The 22240-nt window shown below is 38.8% G+C and overlaps 1 long non-coding RNA gene across 2 annotated transcripts in view; it reads right to left on the reverse strand.

The window, feature by feature from the left end:
- LOC106483186 (uncharacterized) overlaps nucleotides 1–11586 on the reverse strand; it is a 43777-nt gene extending 32191 nt beyond the window's left edge. For both annotated transcript variants that reach the window (XR_010885331.1, XR_010885330.1), the window contains exons 1-2: nucleotides 11505–11586; nucleotides 10346–10456 (exon numbers count right to left, since the gene is read on the reverse strand). This is a non-coding gene — a long non-coding RNA (uncharacterized lncRNA). The remainder of the gene's footprint in view (nucleotides 1–10345; nucleotides 10457–11504) is intronic.
- Nucleotides 11587–22240: the final 10654 nt, after the last annotated feature.

Below are 22240 nucleotides of genomic sequence, written 5' to 3' on the forward strand. Positions count from 1 at the left end.
AACACTATGCTATACTAGAAAGAACTTAACCTCTCTTTTGAATCCTGATTTAACAAAGTACTTAAACTTCTACCAAATTCGTAGGTTTACATTTGATATAACTCCTGAAAACTTTATTGAATTATGTCCTTAAAATGAATTAAGGATTTAAATAATGATGTTTTTAAAACTAAATACCTAGTAGGAACATTTTAGATCAAAAACATGTAGAACAAACAGCTTTAATATTGAAATCTTCCTTGTAAAAATAAAAAGGAAAGAGTCGAAACAATAGTATTTGGGTAGTAGAGGGCAGCTCCTTGTTATTTAAAGACTAAACTTCCTTTCTTCTTCCTCTTCAAGAAATAAACTAAACTACCATTAAAGCCTACTCGCAAGATCACACAAAAGAAAGAAAAGTAGCCATAAATATCTTCAAATATATTTCTTCATCAATAAAATTATAAGGAAATAGAGAAGTTGCTCAATTCTAATTTCCGCTTATTTAGGATACACTGTAGATTTTGGGCTGGTCTTTTGATTTGCTTCATTAAACAATGTGTTAATTAGGTCTCATCTCTCTCATATTTTCTTAGAGGTTTCTATTTTAGCAGATAATGAAGTCTGTTTCTTGAATCTTGTTAAATTTTTTTCTAACTACCTTATTACAGTGATTTTCTTTTCATCAGATAGGCAGCATATGGCTTCAGTGTGGACTAATACTTTGTGAATCTTGTTTTAATGAACTTAATCCTTTTTTCCCCCTCCTGTATTGGTTAATAATCTATGATCAGATCAAATTTTCCTGGAATAATCTGTTATTTCAAAATTAATCTGGGCATCTGAAGTTAATTCTTGAGTAGAATCTTGCTTGCAAACTGTTTATTGCAATTATTTAATACTAAATCAGTCTGACTTACAAAGTCTTCTGAATTTTCACAACTTGAATATCCAAAAGTGGGCAACTCAGTCTATGTTTAGGTAGCTGAATTAATGGTTTGGTTTTTCAAATGTGCTAAGTAGAGTAATTTTCTTGACTAATGAGGTTTAACTAATTACAGCTTGTACAAACTTAATATATTTGAAGTGGTATGGTAGTGGCAAATACTCGGGTTTTATTCCCTAAATAACTCACAAAAAGAAGAATGACATTTTAATTTTTTTGTGCAAAAAAAAAAAGTAACACAGTAAGTGGCTTTATACTCTTAAATAAATAAAAAATTAAACAAAACTGTAAAACTCTTTTGTTCCACACACATCAATGAAGTTGTCTTTTAAAACGCAAAACTTCCAATTCAAATGAATAATGAAAGACTTCACCGCACTTTTTATGCTTACACTGTTTACTTATAAGGCATTTAATTTCCTCCTAAGGCTAATGTGATAACTGGAAGCTGCTGCCATACACAATCAATGATCTTCCTAGAAGTTTACTGTGAGATATGAGAGAGACTGCCAAAAGTAATTAGCCAGAAGTTAGATCTATTTGATTTTTTTTTGTAGGGAAAAAGCAATGCAAAGACTTCACAGTACCCCTTATTTAGTTTAATGACTCTTCCTTGTGAAGGAGGATGTTCAAATCTGCAGAAGGTTTGCTTGATTGGCTGGATCTTATTAACACTATCTGAACCAGGAGAGAGGGCAACAATATACGGTGCAGTTTATGATTTTTGTAAAGTTCTTGTCACAATAAAGAGGGCAAGTTCAGCTTATCAGTTTTTACTGATATTAGACATGTTTTGTGCTGAAAAGAAGGTTGAGTCATTTTGTCTGGGGTGTACAAATTATCTGGTTGCTTTAGAAAACTGAATTACAATAAAAGATCACACCAGATTGATGTGGGAACAAGAGAGAATTCAAGGAGAAAGATAAGGGGGCACACGGGAAAAACAGTACGTGGCAGCCAAAGCACATCACCCTTTTGCAACATGAGTAACGAACTAGCTGGTGAAGGCCAGACAGTTTGTTCCAGCTGCACGGCGGAGGAGGGAGCGATATGGAGGTATCACGGTCCGCCCCTGACCACAAAGGGTTGCATCCCAAAAAATAATTGCTGCTCACAGACTAACTGTTGACCTATAGTACCCCCAGCCTCATTATCCCTGCTTACCATATTAAAAATCATGCCCTTTGCTGCATAATGATATGTAAATAAGGGGGGGGCATACCCCCAACAACCGCGCAAATGGCAATCTGGCCAATGAAGTATGTCTGCCGCACTTCCACATCCCACCTTCAGCAGCTATAAAACAGAGGATAGCTCACTAAAGTTTTTGGAAGGGAAGAAAATTGAACCGCTGACCTGTTCACGGGAGATTGCTGACGAGCGAGCCTCCTTCTCCCCTCCCCCAAACAGGGACGCCTCTTTGGTAAGACTTGCGCCTCTGACAAATGTTGGACATTACCCGGGAAAATATATTATTATTGAAAGCGCTTAATTGTTAGTTTGAGCTCATAGAAAGAAAATTTGTAGCAGCAAGTGCATTTATCAACGGCAATTCCGAACCTGCTGTATCTGTCGCTTTAATAAAATCTTATTCTTTTTACTTTGCGAAACTGTCTCAGGGAAAGTCCTCAAACGGGGGGCTCTGGCAGGGAAACATAAATTATAAAGATAAGGAAGGGCCTTCCGTCCCTCCCTTTCACGTGACATAGATACCAGGAACAGAGAGTTTTCCTAGGAACAGCAAGAACCAGAAACTGCAAGATTCACATGTATAAGATGTTGCTTATTTTAACTAGTGCTGTTCTTTGACCACATGACAAACAATACATGTACATTAATCTAATTGGACCTTTGTGAAACATTAACTGTAGAATCCAGACAATATTTTCCAGGCCGTGTTCCTGAAGTCAGGCTTAGAGATCTAGTCTTCTAGAAGTGATCCAACTTAACCCCTTAAATAGACAACATTTTTTGAGAATGATCAGGTCCCACCATAAAAAGAGTTGTTCTAAGATACGAAGCACTCCTAAGAATCAAAACATTCAAAATTCTGAAATTGCAACAGGAAATTTAGCTCTAGTTCCATTTGTAGGTGTACAAATACAAGTGGCTTAGGCATCCAAGTAAAAGTAGTTTTCAGAGCTGAAAAGACGCAAAATCTGAATTCAAGTATTCAGACTGAATATTTGGCTATTGTTAAAACTACAGCATTATTAATATCTGATGCATAAATTACATTTTTGTAACAATTACTTACTGGTTATTCTATGGATAAGTCCAGCCCATCCATATTAGATATTTGCCCTCCTGCAGGCTACTGATAGATTAAAACTTTTCCTTGGTACATTTAAAAATTGCCTGTAGAATCTTAGGATATTCTCTTTGGATCTCATGCTTACACTGTATTTCCCTCGTATGTTCACATTGTGTTCTCTGACAGACAAGTTTCTTATAATTCAATTACTAAAGTTTTATTCAGGCACCATTTTTTTCCCCCCTCAAAATATTTCTGCATTCTAGGCATTTTTATGCAGCACAACAAGCATCACAATAGTTTTAAGATTCTCCACGCATTTCTGTTTTTGCCTAATTTATGATAAGCTATTTAAGTTATGTTTTTCCCTCCTCTATGTTCCAAATCGCAGCCTGTGTCTATCCAGCATGGACAGTGTTATGCTTCTCTTTCCTCTGCTATCTGCTTGTCTGCCCTCCTTTTCTTCTTTTCTTCTCCCCAAAGCAGTAATAACAATATCTGCCTCATAGTTCCAACAAAAAAGTAGTCCACTGCTACAGAGAATTTAGAAAGATGTGAAGGGAAGTCAAAATTATCTCCTCATTTCAGTTTACTAGGAGGGGCCATTCATTTGGAATGGTTTCAGTAACAAGTCATAAACTAAATCTTAATATTTTTCATTTCTCTGCTCAGACCAAAAGCCAAACATGTTTTGGAGTCCAAACGTCTTTCACATCGTTCTCAGATATCTGCAACATGGAAAAGTCTTTGAAATTGGTCATTTACCCAATATAATTTTGAAAAGCTTTCTAGCTGATATCTCATGTTAGAAGACATCAATTATATTTAACTTTGGGATGTTTTACTTACGATCATGTCATAGAGGTAAGATACCTAAACATCTGGGCATGCTTTAGCAAAACTTAAAAGAAATATTTTTAATTAAATCATGCCTTGTCACTAACTTCTTGAAAGTGAGTAACCTTTCATAAAGGCTTTTAATGGAGATTTTGCTGAACCACTTAAGAAAATCATCTCAGAATGAACACTCGCTATTTCTGTAGCAACCCATCATTTACGTGATTACCCAGAAGAGTATTTTAAACATCTCACAGACAGAAGCTGGTAATGTATTCCAAAACAAGGAGCTTTTTACTGATGGCTGGCAGTGAAGTGCATTGCTCAAGACCCATTTTAACATCTCTGAAAACAACCTTTTCTGAAATATTGAAATTAACAACCTTGAAACTCACAAATCCATAACGTTCAAAGAATTAAGAACTACTTCTCAGCAGGTTTAACAAGCCAAAGAGCTCCTACCTTACAGTAAAAATATCTAACCTGATAATACACTTCATACAAAAAAATTAACATCTTTGTTTTATAGCTGTCTTCCATGTTCTCTACAGTAGCTTCAACTTCCAGGTTATTAAAGTATATATCCTACGTGTTGAGTGATAGAGCTGTAGGCACACACAAGTTCCCCCATTATTAGGCTATCCAGAAAAACAAGTATTAAACATGGCTTGGAGGTCTTTAAAACCAAATGTACTTTCCCAGTAATTCACAGATTTGCTGGCAAAGTATTGCTTTAAATGCAGCAATTTTCCTTAAGCTTTAAACAGAAGCCTTGCATACCCCTTCTCTCAAGAAACTCAACTATTAAAAGCAAGGAGAAATAATTAATAACACTTTTTGAGCCCAAAGAAGGTAGAACATTATCTTGAAACAGCTATAACTCTTAGGACTTGGGAATATTTGAAAGTGGAGAGAACTGCCAAAAATCAGCTTGTGCCTACTAGTTAAATACTAATTTCAATTTTGATTAAGTGGCGAGCCCAAAAAGCACGAAGGGACAATCACCTTAAATTAGGAATCACTTAAAACTAGAAAGGGCAAATCAGAAAAATCTCCAAATTTAGTAACTGAGTTGTAAGTGATAGTTTCAATGCACTGGGCATCTGCTGATTTTGTTTTTTTAAAATAAAGAGGAAGGCCTAAAGCGTTATATAAACCCAATAATGAAGGGATCTGCACTCTCAAAGATGAATAGAGAACAAGGAACACAAACAAGGGTATCCAGCTCAGGACAGGAGGACAAAAAAATGAAAGTGATAAAAAGGTCACGGTAGCACATATTCCTACAAACAAGTTCTGGCCGTCTCCCAGAAATACTGCTACTTCTTTTATGGTCAATACCTTAATCAATCATCTGATCCCAAAATAATAAAAAAAACCCTCAACAACTTAATTCACTTCTATATATAAGTTAGTCAAACTATTTATATGTACAAAGATTCTGACTTGAGCTATTTTTATTTAGCCATCAAAACCAACAATATAAGTGGTGTCTGCTGTATCTATTCCACTTCATTAAAACAGTTCACAGAACAAGAGTGTGAGACGCCCTGCTGTTTCTGATTATCAGGACAAGACGAATAGCTATCTTCTACTTCTGTTGCTCATTTGGATGCTACAGTCATTCTGGCCAATTGCACTTGAAAAAGGATACAGATTCTTTCAGAAATCTGAAGTACAGCCTACTAGTCTAGATAAGTATACTGCTTAAGAGTTGACAGATCCAAGCATAACTATTCAATGGACAATTTGTTGAACAGCAATAGAAAGTTCTTGACTTCTTCAGTAATCACCACATCAGACCTGGTTGAAAATAAACATTTGACTCCTGCTTCAGTGTCTTTTGTACACTTTACCAAGCAATACAATAATGGATTGTGTGTCCTCAATAAGTTTGTGTGTTTTCCTCTACTTGCTCTCTAGTTTTAATTCCTTGGTTGCACCTGTTTTACCAACAAGGCCTAGAAAGACCTCAAGACATTGTCAGTTGTGCTTTTTAAATGAGATTGTGTAGATTTCTAGTAAGCACATCATAGAAATAAAGTTAAAAAAAAAAAAGATTTTAGATTGCTTCCTAATGCTGATGAACCAAAAAAACCAAAAAACAACCTAGCTACAAAGCCTAGCACATCTCATTCCATAAAGATATCACCCAAATACTGGATAAATCACCCACCCTAGTCACCTCATAAGAGTTAACAAAATTTGATTTTGAACTTGGTTAAATTTTTGGCACTAGATATTTCATGTCAGCTAACTAAATTAAGTGTGATATTGGTTTCTTTAATATTAACTCTGATTGAGGGAAAGAAAAATATACAACAAAGTTACTAGTGAATTAAAAATAGCATTGTTACATTTTCTAAATGCAGTTTGCTCTATATACTTGATTTGACTGTATTTTATACTAAGGTAATATTTCAACAACATATTGCTTTTTGATAACACAACTTGCAGTTAAGAGTATAAAAGTGATTAGAATGCAGTTTCTTGTGGTGGCCTGAAGAAAACTGTTACGCTCTTGCTGTATCTGGTAAAAAAACTTTTTTTTTTTTCCCCTTACATTTCAATAGAAGTAGCCTGTAATGGACAAAATCGTTTTCAGGTTAAAATTACTGTATTTTTTTCCTGCTGAAGAAAAATGATTCTCCTCCATAGCAATAAAAAGGTTCCCTCCATAAATTACAGGTAGCCTCAAGCCAACATCGTGTACCATAAATACCAAATGAGAATACCAACTGTCAAGCACTAGATGTCTTCATGTCTTAATCTATGGTTATTTGCCTTCAGGTTGCATGGTCCAGTAAATGTTTTAGAACCAACGTTATAAGGCTACAATAATGGCTTTGTGCACAGACCTTTAGTTCTTGACGGCACACTGAATTTGGAAGGAACTGCTACCCTGTTGTTATGCAAATCCAAGTAATACTGCATGTCAGGGTTTGTCAACATTATTTTGATGGTGTATTTAGGAACTTGAATTAAATCAAGGGTGTTTTTTAAGGAATCGGTGTTTAAATGGCACATTTTTTTGATTAAACTTGTAGGGCCATGTTTTCCTGGCTTTCAGAAATTGATACTCTGATGCCATTCCACTAAAGAAGTTAAACTGAAGGTGCAGCAAAAGATTAAACAAGCTTGCTTTTATTGGACCTTGCCTGTAAAATATTTTTGTGTATCACTACAACAGTATGATTGGAAAGCCAAGCCAGTCTTACTCTCTCGATTGATTTTTATCTCCTGATAGCTTCAGATTATATTTTAGTTATCATAAGGCCCTTCATTCTTCCTTGCTAACAGCAGGACAGTTCATGTAATCAATTCTCTTTTCTTTAGATCTAGGACAGCTGCCTTACAGTGAACAAGACTTCTTTCTATATACTTCTTTTGACTATCAGAAGTATTCCTGACTTTCATTTTTCACTTCTCATGTAGGATCCACAGTAAGAGAAGCCATGGCATGAAATTAGGATAGGAGAATTAGTTTCCCACAGTGGGTACTAATAAATGAAAGTATACAATTAAATCATATTATGACTTAAAATATCTTTCCATAGCAATGACAGAAAAGAACCTGCAGGCAGTAATGCTAGTACCTACCCCAATGCCTTAGGTTTTAGTATATAGTGCTACCTTTGCTGCTTTCTTCCTGTACTTTCCTGAATTCCCTTACCTGAATGCTTCCCAATAATATGCCACAATTACAGCTACTGCATTGTGCTCCATTTCACTTCTGGCAACATGACAGCTGTAGTCTCCTTCTGTGAAGCCAACCTGATTATCCTCTCAGTTCCCTGAATCTTTGAGGATTAACAGCTGAACTTTCTAATTAGCCCATCTCCGCATTATTGTTTGTCATCTCCCCTTGCATAACTGTGACATCTCTTCTTTGCTCCTGGATTGTGAACTGTTCCTCATAAAAACATTTCTAGACATTCTAAAATCAACTGCTTTCTCAGTTCTGTGCCTATTTTTTCTGTGTATTTAGTATCTACACTTGAACAATGCTAAATGCACTATTGCATCTACATACACACAGAGTTCTGTGTCATGGTATCTGTCATACTGATAAAGAAATTAATCTCAAATGGCAGAATCATGAAAGAGTTATGCAGGACATCTCAAATCAGTTTTCAGTACTCTCTGTGTAAACTGAAAAATCTGAAAATAATTTTGAAAAACTAGTCAGATTAGATAGGGGCAGATCAAGGTGGTCTCTAAGAAGGACTTGAATTTTTTTTAATAGAAAGTTTATTGCACTTTTGAATCCTTAAATAGCTTAAGCTTATTCTTCTATATATCCTTTCTATTATATGAGGTTCTTAGTGTATCTGGCTGTGCCATTTCTTTTGGCTAGAGCATTTGGCACACTCTCTTCTATTCTTACATCAAATAGAAAGAAATTCTTCTTCCCTTGTTTTAATTTGTTGCAAGTTTATTCCTTTTATAAGGCAATGAAAGGGGTAATCCCGCATGGCTGTAACTGACCAAGGGTGGGAAAATGGAGGTAGTGAAGATGAATCATGACATCTGCTTTTCTTCCATGTAGTATGAGAAAACCTTTGGAAGCATAATTGGACAACCCTTAGACAGAATGATCAGTGATTCTTCAGTATGTCTAATTAAATGTTTACTAAGCTCATCAATAAGCATTTGGATTTACAATAAACTAGAAACAAGCAACATATTAAAGTATCCTTAGATAATAACATATGTAACCCTTTTCCTGCTTTCTTTTTTAAGGTAGATGAGCTGCTGAGATAAATACAAGAATTCCATTGATACTGGGAAGAAGTTTAATCTCCTATCTGGCTTCCCCCGAACCCATTTTGTGTGTTCAGGAAAACAGGAGTCACTGTCTGCCTGGTAAGCAGGCTGGTTGCTGCTGACAACAGCACATTACAGCTGCTGTTAAGAGAAGCCAGGATCCATGAATCCAGTTATTCAGCTGTACTTGAATGGCTGATGATTGCCTATGTATGATCTTAAAGAAGATTTTATATTTGATTTGATAAAGTCATTCTGCTTTTACTTATGTCTGGAACCATATGGAACTCTAACAAACTTACTTAACCTAGACAAACCTGATTCCAGTTTCAAAGGTAGTTCTCAGGCATTTTTATATGAATTTGGAAGCAAAGTGATGTTTGTTCTTTTACTTCAGTGGCCCAAAAGTTATAGTTCAGTTCAGGGCCTGTGGGGAGGGGAGGGGGCGAGAGGAAAGGGAAAGGAAGAGGAGAGGAGGAAAGAAGTGAGATCTGAGGTTTGAATTACCCAATTTACCTGTAATTTGTATAAAATGGCTGTTCTCACCAAGCCCTTTAATTGAAGGATAATCTGAACTGTATTACTGTTTGAATTAATATTTTTAGATCTTTCACAACTGTTTTGACTACATTTTGGATATGTCTCTATTTCAAATTTTCTGCTTTCTGGAGCAGAAAATGGTAAATGCTTTAGTAGGAGCCTTTCAGCTGAAAAAAGGAACAAACTTTGCTTCATAAGGATTAACAGGGTGGGGGAAGCAAAGCAAAGAGCTATGGTTACAGTGGCCCTCCTCCACACTAGCACTGCCAGGTTCGCTTATTTCTGGTCTTGTAACTTGAGAGCGCCCTACAACTGCATATATTCCTGAAAGTTTTCCTCAGCTATCCTCATTACATAGCTAGAAGAGCTAGGCTCTTCATCATTTAAAGTTCCCTGCTATCTCAGAGACAGCATACATCCCAAAAATTGCAGGCCAAAAGATATCACTCCAGCTTAGTGCAAGTACATTCTATCATTGCTTGAAGGTGAAGGAAATGACCAAAAAAAAAAAAAACCCCACCCTTCTTCCTCACCCCAATTTGTTCTTGACTCTACTCTGAACTCATCTTTAATGATCTCAAGAATCATTTTTCAAAGTGAAGCATTTGTTTTATAGTCCCATAAGTATTTCCCACACCTACAATTGTTTCACATAAAGAAAAGTTGTAATAAAATAAATACTCTTTTAAGCTTAACTACTGTACATTGCCACAATTGTATAATGCTGAGAAGTTCAGGTAGGGCATTGAGAATATAGAATTACCTGATCTAAGTAAGTCTTTTCTGAAAATACTGGGGAAGGCACTTCAGGGAGTAATTTGGCAGTGGTCAGGTAGCAAAGACTTAGAATAATCATCAAACAGCTGCAGGTATTCCACAGATTTTACTTACGCTGTGATCAAGCTGGTATGCTGGTGGCATACAATGTAATGTCAAAATGGGAATCCATTACAGCAAGAAGTACTTTAAATGCAAGAACCATCGCACAACATGTAATATCAGAGTCAGCATCAACATCTCACCTTTTCAGGCTAGCTGCAGAAGTGAACTTGCTCAGTAGGGAGTAGTTGCATGATCCAGTTGCTATCAAGGAAAACTGTTACACTGACTCTAAGAATTATCCAAGAAAGCATCTGAAAGGGGATGAGAAATCATTGCAATATCCATTCATTGAAGAAACAAAACAGTTAGAACTTCTTCTGCATCACTAGTTTAGAATAAACTATGTAGGGAAAAAGACAATCCAAAGGAAGGTTTTGCTGCTTAGTTTAATTCAATAGTCCTAGTTTTCTTTCATATTGTTTTCCAGCTTCCAGTATAATTGCTAGAAAAACGTTTGCTAGACAAGAGTGATAGTTGGGCTTCGGGGTTTCAAAGTAGCATTAGCAGCGGGCATACGCACTACCTTAACATACAGGATTCTAGGTTCCTCTCAACAAAGAAAAAGCTTAAGCACGATTTAATACTCTCCCCTTCCACTTTTGTGAAATTCCTAAGAAAAAAACCTTAGAAAGCTAAAACATGCAAGTTTTCAATATCTTCACATAATCCATGGTAAGAGACAGTATAGGGCTCAAAGTTCAAAATTGACTTGCTACCCCTTAACACTTCAACAACTGTTCAAAGATTCTCCTACCATGGTCACTACCAAAAATGTAAATTAACTTTTAGTCAAAACTGCACTGAATAGTCTCTTTCTCTTTTGATGATCAAGTAGATAGAAAACTTATCTGGAAATATGACTCCTCAATTCCTTTCCTAGTTTTACCTTTGTCAGTTCATTTGTAAGTTAATTAATAACTATGCTCACCCTACTTCATAAAGTGTTCATAATTGTCTGAAAAACCCTGTATAAACACTGGGATTAGAGATGACATCCTGATAGCCCGCTGCAATTGATTCACAGTATTTTTTGCTTCATTTTTGTGGTGTTTCGCTTTTGATTAGCAACGTAGCATTAGAAGTCCTGACTTTAATTATTTTAAGTAGCTTCTGAACACTGGAGAGGGCTGGGGGGGGGGGTGTGTGACAGTTTTCAGACCTTACTCTAAGACCACGACAGCTATAGTATTACTTATTTGCCCTCAATAAGCCCTTAACACCGCGGAAAAACTGCAGAATCTTAGACTCTTGCTGAAAAACAAAATCGGAAAACGATCAAACATTTTGAAAAATCCTCACAGAAAGCGAGACGCGCTGGCACCCACTGACGACACACCAGTGAGGAGCAGCCGCGGCACCACGAAACGCCGGCGGAAAGGAGCGGAGCGGAGCGGGGCGCCGCCCTGGGGGAGCAGAAAACCGTTGGTGCGTCAGCGCGCTCCGCCCCGCCCTGAGGCGACGTGCTCGAGCCCGGCCCTCGCGCGCGCTTGGGCCTAGCGGGAAGCACCGCCCAGCCAAGCCCCCGACGCCGGGGCCCTCCGCGCCTGACGCGCGCCATAAACGGCAGCACTACAACTCCCGGCAGCCCCCGGGAGCAGAGCCGTCACCGCCGGCCGCGGGGGCACCTGGGAAGTGTGGTCCTCCCGGGACGGGGCGGGGCGGCGCAGGGCGGGGCGGGGCGGCCGCAGCGCGGCGCGTCGAGGCGGGGGGCGGCGCGGCCGTCCCGCGCCCAGGGGCGGGGAGCGCGGAGCCGGCCCCGCCCGCGGCGCTCCGTGGAGCTGTTCAGCGCCCAGGTGCTGAGTCTCCCCCCGGCTCACGGAGGCTCCGGCGGCGGCGGCGGCGCTCCCTTCCCACCGCTCCCGCGGGCGGCGATGGCTCCGGCGCCCAGCCGCCCCCTCCGGGCACTGTGAGCGCTCGCTCGCCCGCCCGGCCCGGCCCCCGGCGTGGATGCAGCAGCTCGAGGCGCCCCTGGCTCCGCGGGGGGACGCGGCAGGTAAAGCCCCCCCTTCCCCCTGCACCGCGCCCCCGCCCGCCCCACGGCCCGAGGGGCTCCCACCGACTCGAGCGCCCGAGCTGGCTGGCAGGCAGCGAGCACCGGGGGGGAAGCACGGGGAACAAAGCGGCGCAGTGCATCTGCTTTAAGTACTTTCGTTATTTTGATTTCCAGCGGGTGGGAAAGGGAAGAGAAGAGGCGGATGGCTTTAACTGCAAAAATCCGTGCTTAACTCTATAGAGAAAGAACGAAATGTCTTGCCTTACAAATCTCCAAATGTATCAATCTGCTCTTGGAATACATGCTCACAGCAGACAGTCTTGTGGTTCAGCAGTGGAAAAAAAATAAAGGCAATATTTATCATACAGGTAGTGCTATAGCCAAGACTGCAAAATGGTTTCCTTGAGTACCCTCCTTAGCTGTAGTGCCTGCATGGATTTTGCACAAATTTCTTGTTTGTTTTGGTGTAGATTCCTAGCCACACCAAAGAGCTGGGGCAAGAAGCAGAGGCTCAAGGCAGACTAGCATATATAGTCCCTGCAAATAGGTGTCAGAAAAGCAAGGAAGAAATGCCTATGTATTTAAGGCCAAATGACAAGTTGCATCCTACATGATTTCATTTACAGCCAACCATTGTGCTGCTCTGCCTGATGCTCCAAGCCTCCTCTCAGTGTTGGGTGATGAGCAGGGAAACGAGCATGCATATTGAACAAGCCTAATCTAGCAGCAAGTGTTCTTAACTGTTTGCATTATAGTCACTTCTGTTGTCAAAGGGGTGGTGAGTATTTCTTAACTATCAAGAGATTGCATATTCTACACTAGAGAGAATAGGCTGTGGCTGTACTTATTGTGTTGATAATACAAGTTGACTTACAGTTTCTTGGAGAGTGGCATGGGAAGGGGGGGAACATGGAAAAAGAAAACTCAGCACTTTTGTTAGGTGTAGACAGTGAGAATTAAGTTTAACCTAGGAGAGTGCATGCAGCCAGACAAAAAAGCTCTGTTTCTGGTTCTTTGGTTTCTTGTCTATCAGCACAAACTAAGAGTACAAAATTACTTCCTTTGGACAACCAAATGCAATCCAGTTAACATACTCTTTACATTTCTCACTTATATCAAGAAAGAATTTCTTTGTGTGCAAGGCATCCCCCTCTCGCGCTGTTACTATTATGTATTAAACTAAAAAGGCAGAAAAGCAGTGACTGGGATCAGTACAGCTTTAAGCAAGCTGAGACTCACTTCAGTTCTCATGCTCTAGTCTGGGTAGAAATACTAATACTTAATATTTCTCTTCACTGAATTAACCTTTTTTGGTACTAAAGAATAAGGTCCATGCATATAGTTCAGTTCCAGGGGAGGAAGATGCATTTGATTTGTCTTACATAGGCTGGAGTTTGTGCTCCAGCATAGTTTGTGCTTTATTGTAATAAAAGCAAGTTGAACAGCTTGGATATCATCTCAATCCTTGCACATCCCACTACCCCTCCAGTGGGAACCTTGGACATGCAGGGCATAACATCAGGTCCTTAAAAGTAGCCTTTTAAAAATGAAGATAACTATTGTAATAACACAACTAAAAAAATGAAATCAACTGATTAATTTGTGCATATGATTATATGCAAGGCAAGCTTTTTCCAGCAGAAATACATTTCCTGATGTGGCTCTTCCCCACCTCTGACTCTTAGTCTGTGCAAGACAGAAGCCTCAGAGTGTGCAGTCAGCTATGTGGGATTTAAGCCATGCTATGGAACTTTCCCCCCATGGGGAGCAATTAGTGTAGAGTGACAAGTCAACCATTTTGATCTCAGCACATCTAGCTGTTTAGTGATAACCACAGCATCCACTACCTAAACCACTCTGAATATCCAGCTGTGGAAGTTCCCTTCTAATTTAAGAGAACACTATTACACCTTAAAATAGGTCCTCATTTTTGGGTAGGAATGAAAGAGGCTTAATGTTAGAAAGGCACTGTGGACATTCCAGTTGTGTTTTCAGTTGCTGCTGCCTGCAATAGCCCTCAAGGAGCCACTAAAATATCAGCACAGCCAAGCCTCCAGCATGCTCTGACCACACCCCTACATTGCCATAATTCATAAACAGACTCTGCTTGCTGCCACATTAATATTTTTACGTGGTCAGTCAGGACAAAGACAAAGCTGCTTTGTGCTAATGAAGTCAGTACAGCATGCTTTTAATACAGTCAGTGATCTGGTCTTCCCAAAACATTTTTATAACTAAGGTCTTACTTCTGTTACCCCTTATGTTGCTCATGCTAGAGGCTACTGCAAATATTTTATGCTAATTTACATTTCAGCTTGGGCAATAAACAATCAGGGTTTTTTTTTCTGATGTAGGATCCACTGTGACTTACCCTGTCCAATTATCATGCATTCAGCACAGTACAATAAATTAAGTCACAAGCTCTTCATGGAAGTGTTTATTTAAACCTCTATACTGTACTGAAGTCATGGAAATATTTCCATTACACTTAAGTAAAAGCCTACTTTTCAAACTTGGACTTATGCAAAAAGTGACCTGGGAATATTTTTAACATTAGAGCCGCTGTTATGATCACACTACACAGCAATGAAGTTAAGATACAGTATCCTTATAAGCACAATCAGTATAAGATGTTCTAGTTAAAATCAACAGGTGCTATGAAAAGCAGAGACTAGTGTTCCTTAACTGCTAGCTGTACAAGGGACAGTGAGAAGACATACCTTTATAAAAAAGAGCCAAGTTACCTGTGTTACCAGGGAAATCTGTTGTTTAAGATGCTGTTCCGTTCTTTCGATTGGGGCTGAGATGGCCTAGGTACTTTACACGACTCCACGAAGAAGAAAAAAATTTATGTATAGTGTCACTTTTCTGCTTGAGTTCTAGCAGTGCACAATAACTATAACTAGATTTTACTTATCACCATAAGCATCCTTAATTTGTTAGTATGATACACCCAACTCTACCCTTCAAAGACATTTAAGTATGCACAATGCAATAAACAGTTATTGAACATGGTGCTTCCCCTCCTGCAAGCAGGGGCCTGTTAACTTAAAAGGAGTAATCCCAATGACTTGCTCCAAGTAGCAAGTAATAGTCTGTTTTTGAAGGTATGGTTCCTAACTTGAGGAAATTTAACTGTTGATTTTAAGCATTTGTGGCAAGTTCTCCATAACACTCAAAAGTAAACAGAAGAAAGTTATAGCCACTCTCCAAGCACAATTGCTATAAACATGTACTTATGTATCAGAGGTCAAAGTCACTGTAAAATCTGGGAAAATGTTAGATTATGGTTGAGTTGTGCCATTGTTTCAAGAAGGAACAGTCCATAATTTGAGCTGACAATTTGTGCAGAAATACTTGTCTCCATTTTATTGTCTTGAACAACTAGCTTCTGGGAGACTTACAGTTTGGAGACAGTATCCCTGTAGAATGGCAATGTGTGCAAAACTTCCTCTTGAGCGAGTTCTACTCAACTTTGTTTCTACTGGTTGGGGTGGGGAATAAGGGCAGGGAGAGGATGGGATTGAGGGGAAGCCCTGTACTTAAGGCTGTAGTTAGCCATCTGGAAGTCACCAGATTTTGATGATTCTTGGCTTAGTTATCCAAATACTGTCCTTTGGCTATATTGTCAGGGTCAATTACTCAGCTGTTACTCTACAAGCAGGGGGAATACTACCATGCTTTAATGAAGCAACCAGCAAACATTCTCTTAAGTCAAAGCAGGCACAAGCACCTTCATCATTATAAACAGTATGAGTGGAGGGGAGAGGGAGACTAAAGTCTCTCAGCTGTGAATCTTGTGCTAGAAGTTTGAGGTTTAGCAAGTATATTTAAAGAATTCAAAGCACTGTGTCATCTGACCTAACTCTTCAATGGGAGTGGATGCCCAGGCAGCATGCCTGCTGTTCCTGTCTGTGCGATTATTTCCTCTGGCTGTTGGACTACTAGGCTTCATGTTAAGTTCTCACTCACCCACTATCATGTAAGATGTGCCTGAATCAGTATCTGGTCACAAGGAATGGACAAATCTTACTCTGTAGTTTTTCCCCAGGTTTCACTCCTGTTTTGAGATTTATCTGTGGCTGTCAAAAAGTTACAGGCAATACTTTATCCAACTCTTGCTACTTCTCAAACAATGCAGCTTGACAAAATGTGCAGATAAAGCCATCTGAAGTACCCCATATGAAACAAAGGGCCAACTCCTTTAGAAATTCTGAAATAGCCAGAATTCCTATTAGCTTCAGCTTAAGTTGGGTACACAGTGGTCTTTAGACTTCAGCCTAAAATCTCAGATAATACAAAACAATGCAGAAACATTGCAAAAACAAAATATCTATGCAGAACCAGTTTTCTACCCTTAAAAAGTTTAGCCTCAGTTTTATGCCTGTAAATAGAGACTATTCTTAGATTTGGAGGTAGGGAACAACTCAACTGACATGGGTTGAGTATCTTTGCTTTAGAAGGGCATTTACAGCATCCCAAATACAGATCAGACGAACATTCAGCTGGCATTCTAAAACATGGGAAACAATTCTAAAGTGCCCTTTGTTAACACTTCCAGAGCACCTGATAAAATTTGCACTTTAAAGACTAGCATCTGACCTGTAACAGTTCAGCTTAAAGTATAAGAACTCACAAGATTTGTCTAAGTTCTGTTTAGTTTTGAGATCATTCAAAACATTCTTCATATAATTAAAAGCACCTATTTACTCCATGGATAAGTTACCAGAGAATGGGTTACAGTTAGACAACATAAGCCAAGAGGTACTTCATATTCAACTCAGGACATTGAGGCTCAGACTTAGATCAGTCTTACAGGGAAAATATCTCAAGATGTACTACGAGTTCAGTGCAAACTTCACAGAGCATGTCCTGGCCATTGTTCTGGTTAGTTGAAGGCTGTTTTAAATAACACCTAGGGAGAAAGTTAACAGGTGTTTACAATACAATCCCAGAAACCCTTGTTCTCTTGCTCATTAAAAGGTACTGATTTGAACAGTATTCTGTTACTATTATATAAAATTTCAAAGTTTAAGCATATACAGCTCCTTAAATCTGAAAACTGAGCTAATGAATTCAAGACAAGTATTTCTTCTGTGATATTTAAATCTTCTGTCAATTACCCTAACTCAACCACAATCTATTTAGATATTAACAATAGCAAAAAACCTACAAACTGGCAAGTCATATCTGTCACTCAGAAGTATGCTAGCTTTTAATTTATTTTTAAAAACTGCATCAGGGGGAAGAGAGAATCACAGGATTCCATCTGTCCCTCTCTCGATTATTTCTGAAGTTAACATTTGATTTGTTTTTCTGAAAGAGCAGTGCTGCTGTTAAGATTATTAGAAATTGGCATACAGTTTCCTCATGCTGCTTAAGATCAGGTTTGCTTCCCAACTTTGGAGTTCAGAACCTTTGGTTTTTAGCTGTCAGTGGAAAAGAGATTACTCTAATGCTTCTTTGAGGAAAAGGAAACATCATGAGGAAGCAGGAGATAAGATGTAGAGGTAGAAGAGAAAAATAAATGAAGTTAGGCAAGGAAGAAGAAATCTACACAGTGCCTGGATGACACTTGGGAGGCTTAGAAATTGAAGACAAAGAGGAAGCAATGTCAGGGTCCAACAGCAATGCAGGCCTCAATATAAGGAGACAAATCAGGACAGAATACAGGTTAAATATAAATTTAGATTTACAAGGACTAAAACACATAGTCTAGAATGAAGATTAAGACTCCTTACTTGGTATTCTACTACATCATATACTCATATAGACACATCAGCATCTGACCACCTATCACCACTCTCCAGAATACAGAGATCTGCAGAGAACTTTATCTCTTTAAGGCCACATGACAGCTAGGGCAGAAAGTGAAAAAATCCATTCAGAGGGAGCTTTGCCACATTTAACCAGGAAAAAAGGTACTTAACCTGGCAGGCCATTTTGAATGCTGCTACCCACATGCACTTGTTATCCTTACTTTGCATCACACCATAGATGGGCCATCATCAGATCAGTACTTATTTACACTTTGCATCAAAATAACCTGGATAACTTCAAATTAATGGAATTTAATAGTTTTTACTATAAGTGCTTTCATTTAATGTAACATTACTATGCTGCAAGAGCTGCTGATTAATCCTCAACTTTTCAAAATAGACCTTCACATCACTATTGAAGCCACTATTTGTATGTCATGAATTATGCTAGCCTTCAGTACCTCTTCAGTTATTTGTCTATTTGATCACAGAAACAAGACCGATCAATGCTGTCATTCTGGACAAAGTCTGGTTCACTGAGCATGCAATGAACTTAAGATCCATGGTTTTCCTGCCAAGCCACTTACTTGCTATATTACCTGGGGCAAGACACTTCAAGCCCATCTAACTACTCAGTCTTGCCAGATTTATTCTACTCCTGTCAAAGCCACAAGTCCTCAGCTGTCCCAAGGGTTCAGCCTGGAAGAGCCGTATGTCTTGAGATAAGGAAATGGCAGGGTGAGTCATGAATCCACTGATCATTGGACTGCTGCTCCCAGTTCCTTCCTGCTGTAAACTCCTTTAGAGGGAAGTTTACATTGGTGTCAAGACTAACCATATTAATTCTTCTAACTGGCAGTGACATAGGCCAGTAGTTTGCTTTACTGACACCAGATAATCATTGATCAAGTGACCATTCCTTTACAACATGCAAACCTGCTTTTTCCATAGTTTTTGGGACAGACTTTAGTATCACATCTAATATGCCAAAATAAGATTCACAAAGCTCATCTGTCAAGAAAACATCCAAATAAGAGTGGTTAAGAACTTTATTGCCACTGTATTCCTGTATTTGGAAAGAAGTTTCCCTGTTGCTTTGAAGCTAATTTCACTTGGAGCCAGAAACCCTAGGATGAGTGAAACATTTCTGATCAAGATGCAGCTGTCAGGGTACCACAACATGTGCAGTTTCCAGCTTAGAGGCACAGTAAATTCATAGTCTTACAGTAAATTCTAGTGCTGGAGAACAGCTAGTAGTTGTGTCAGCATAGTTTTGGTTTTGCACCAATGACAGTGCAGTGTTTGACACCATATATAAGAACTACTTCTGAAGTTCTTGAAAGTTAATGCAGATCTTGAAAAAGTTAGATCAAATTTCAGTTTTGTTCATTGTCTGAACTTCTCACCTTCACTAGTTCTAAAGGAGGATAAAAATCCAGAGGTCAAGGAAGTTCTCAATATTTGATGGTGTTTAGGGTGTACATCCTACAAACACCGGTGGTCTCCAACACTTTCTCCTAAAGTAAAAGGATAGTTTGAAAAGTGATCATTCTGTGTGGCTGCTGATCTTCTAGGTCTTTGAAATGTCTCTCTGAAAAGCATATAGTAGTACCTTTTTACAGTAGGAAGTCATTTTCTTCCTTTCCCTTTTTTATTGTCTAATGCTAATAGTCTTTTACCTGACTACTAATTAACAACACTTCAATGGCAAAAAGAATGCAAGGACTCCTCAACACCCATCTGAATCGTATTTTTGGACACTACTGTTCACCATTGTTGCACAGGACTTCAGTGCCTGGCTCTTTGAAAAGAGACTAAAGTGTCACTGGAAACGGAGCAATATAAGAGGCTCAGTGTTTGTATAGTGTTACTTCAGGTGTACTAAGCTGAAGCTGCACATTTGTATTTGTACAGTTCCCTGTGCAAAGTCAAAATACTGTCATATAAGTCAATTTTTCAATTTTATACTGTGCAAGTACCATAAGGGCCTGTGTGACAATATGCTGTAGTATATGTAGGAGAGTTGGTTATCACCTAGTTAACCATATTATGTATCCGAGTATTGCACCCATGTCCAAAGTCAGTTGTGTATCTGGATCCATGCACAAACCACTTGATAAAAATAGAAAAGAATTTATATTTTGTTTGAGGTGATAGATAAGGAATATATAGTGTCCAGACCACTCTTACTGTTCTATCTACCCACCTTAGTAATTGTCAGTTATCAGCACAGATTAAGGAAAGCTTCCACATCATATCTGCATAAACAAATGTTTACTCTTCCAGATCTACCTGCAAGCTTGAGTTGTTCACTAATCTTCAACTTAACTCTAAGTTTTTTCCAAAACAACCCATGTTTAAGAATTCTAACTATTTAAGGTTAAGATTTGTGATGTTTGCAGCAGATAAGTTTTCTTGGCTTTTCCATGCAAACTGCTTGATAGCAATTGTAAACATTGCACTGACTGCAAACTTACTGTTATTAAAGAAAATGAAAATTTGTTAGATATTATATACTTGAGTACTAAACTAGAGGCCAGAATGGCTCATGTTAAAATAAATTGCTGTTCATACAACATGAAAGTTCAAATTTAGAGTTTGTATATACAGCTAGATATTAGCATGTTTTTTGGTCATGCATTTATAGCACTGTGAATACTTAATGAAAACTGCATTTTTCCAGATCTATGTAATAAGTTGCATGAAACTGCTTCCATGATAGAAATTCATGAACTACATAGTTGAACCATTTTTAATTGAAAAATTCTTACACTTAAAAAACTTGGACCAGAGCTTTGCAATAGTTCCTCAGTCACACAGGACTGCTACTAAACATTTTGGTCAACTCCAATGAATTATCTAGAAAATGCCAATTCTTATCTTTAAGAATGAAAGGTGATACAGATACTAAAATCTGTTGAGGCAAACCCATCATTTTGTTCTTTCCCACCTATATTGGGCTTCAGGTATGGCAGAAGTTGGATTCTACCCCAGGTTTGTGCAATCCTTTATTCTAAGCAGCTATTCACTTTCATACAGGATGACTCGCTTTAATTTCCTCTTCACTGAAAATGGGGCTAGTCACTCTATTCCTTGACTCATTCAAATATTGATAAAGCTGTGTTGGAAAGGGAGGTAAAAATCCCTAAGCTCCATTAGAATTAACTGCAAAGAGACTAGTAGAAAGATTCCCAACCACACTCTTCAGGAAGTAGTAGCAATTGTGTTTCTTCCTTTGCTAAGCAATCACAGAATGGAAGAAATGCAGAGTTTAACCCCTGCCTGGGAAGAGATCTATTACTTCAAAACATTTAGCAGTTCAAGGGAGGGGCTGCAGCTTTCTATATAGATTACTGCACCCTTCTGGTATTGCTAAACATAAGTGTTTAGTGCTGGTGTCAAAAACAATGAGAAGTTCCCTCTCTGTGAAGAGCAACTGGTGAAATGAAGATACATTATAACAGTCAATGTGCCCTGAAACACTTCAAAGCTCAGAGACCGGAAGTAAAACGATTTAGTTCCTGACTCCTCAGCACAGTTGCTTACTTCTGTGTAGTCAATACTGCATTGCTGTACAAAGTGGAGATGAGAGTTTCACAGCAGTTTCTACAGGAGGTGCCTAATCCAGCACAATGCTCAACTCCATGGATGACCCTACTGGCAGAAGGGCAAGATAAGGAGAGTCTAGAAAACAAACAGGATCCTCCTTATGTCCTAAACTAACAAACTAGCAGAGATCAATGAAAATATAAGTTTTGATCATTTAATACTTCTGTATGGGCTGCAATATGATAGTAATGCTATTCAGAGGCATAAAGTAGTATATTATTCCAGTGACATTTAAGTATTGTGTCCTCTAGTCCACACAAATGAGAGATAAGGAAGGATAAACATGGTGCAATCCCCCAGTGCCTCTTTCAGAGAGAGAACACTGACAGAGCCAATACCCATCCCTGAGCATAAGGATACATGTTTGGCTGGATACATGCTGGGGATAGGGATTCTTGCTAGTCAGAGGATATATATATATCACTTAAATGGTGAAACTTGCACTTCTACAGAGCTTTAACTTTAAGCTGCATGCACCCTTCAAACATGCCAAGGCAACACAGGAGTAAAGATAACTGCCTAGTCTAAAGATTGCACATCATTGTTCCTAGCCCTGGGAAACCTGTTCAGAACCTATCTTGCCCCCACAAAGGTGGTAAAACTACTGAAAAAGCAAGCCTGTCCTGATAAGGTGCAGCTATATAGATTCTAGATGCTGCCAGGGTATCAGTTAT

Source organism: Apteryx mantelli, chromosome 10 (assembly GCF_036417845.1).
Source record: "Apteryx mantelli isolate bAptMan1 chromosome 10, bAptMan1.hap1, whole genome shotgun sequence".
Taxonomy (NCBI): domain Eukaryota; kingdom Metazoa; phylum Chordata; class Aves; order Apterygiformes; family Apterygidae; genus Apteryx; species Apteryx mantelli.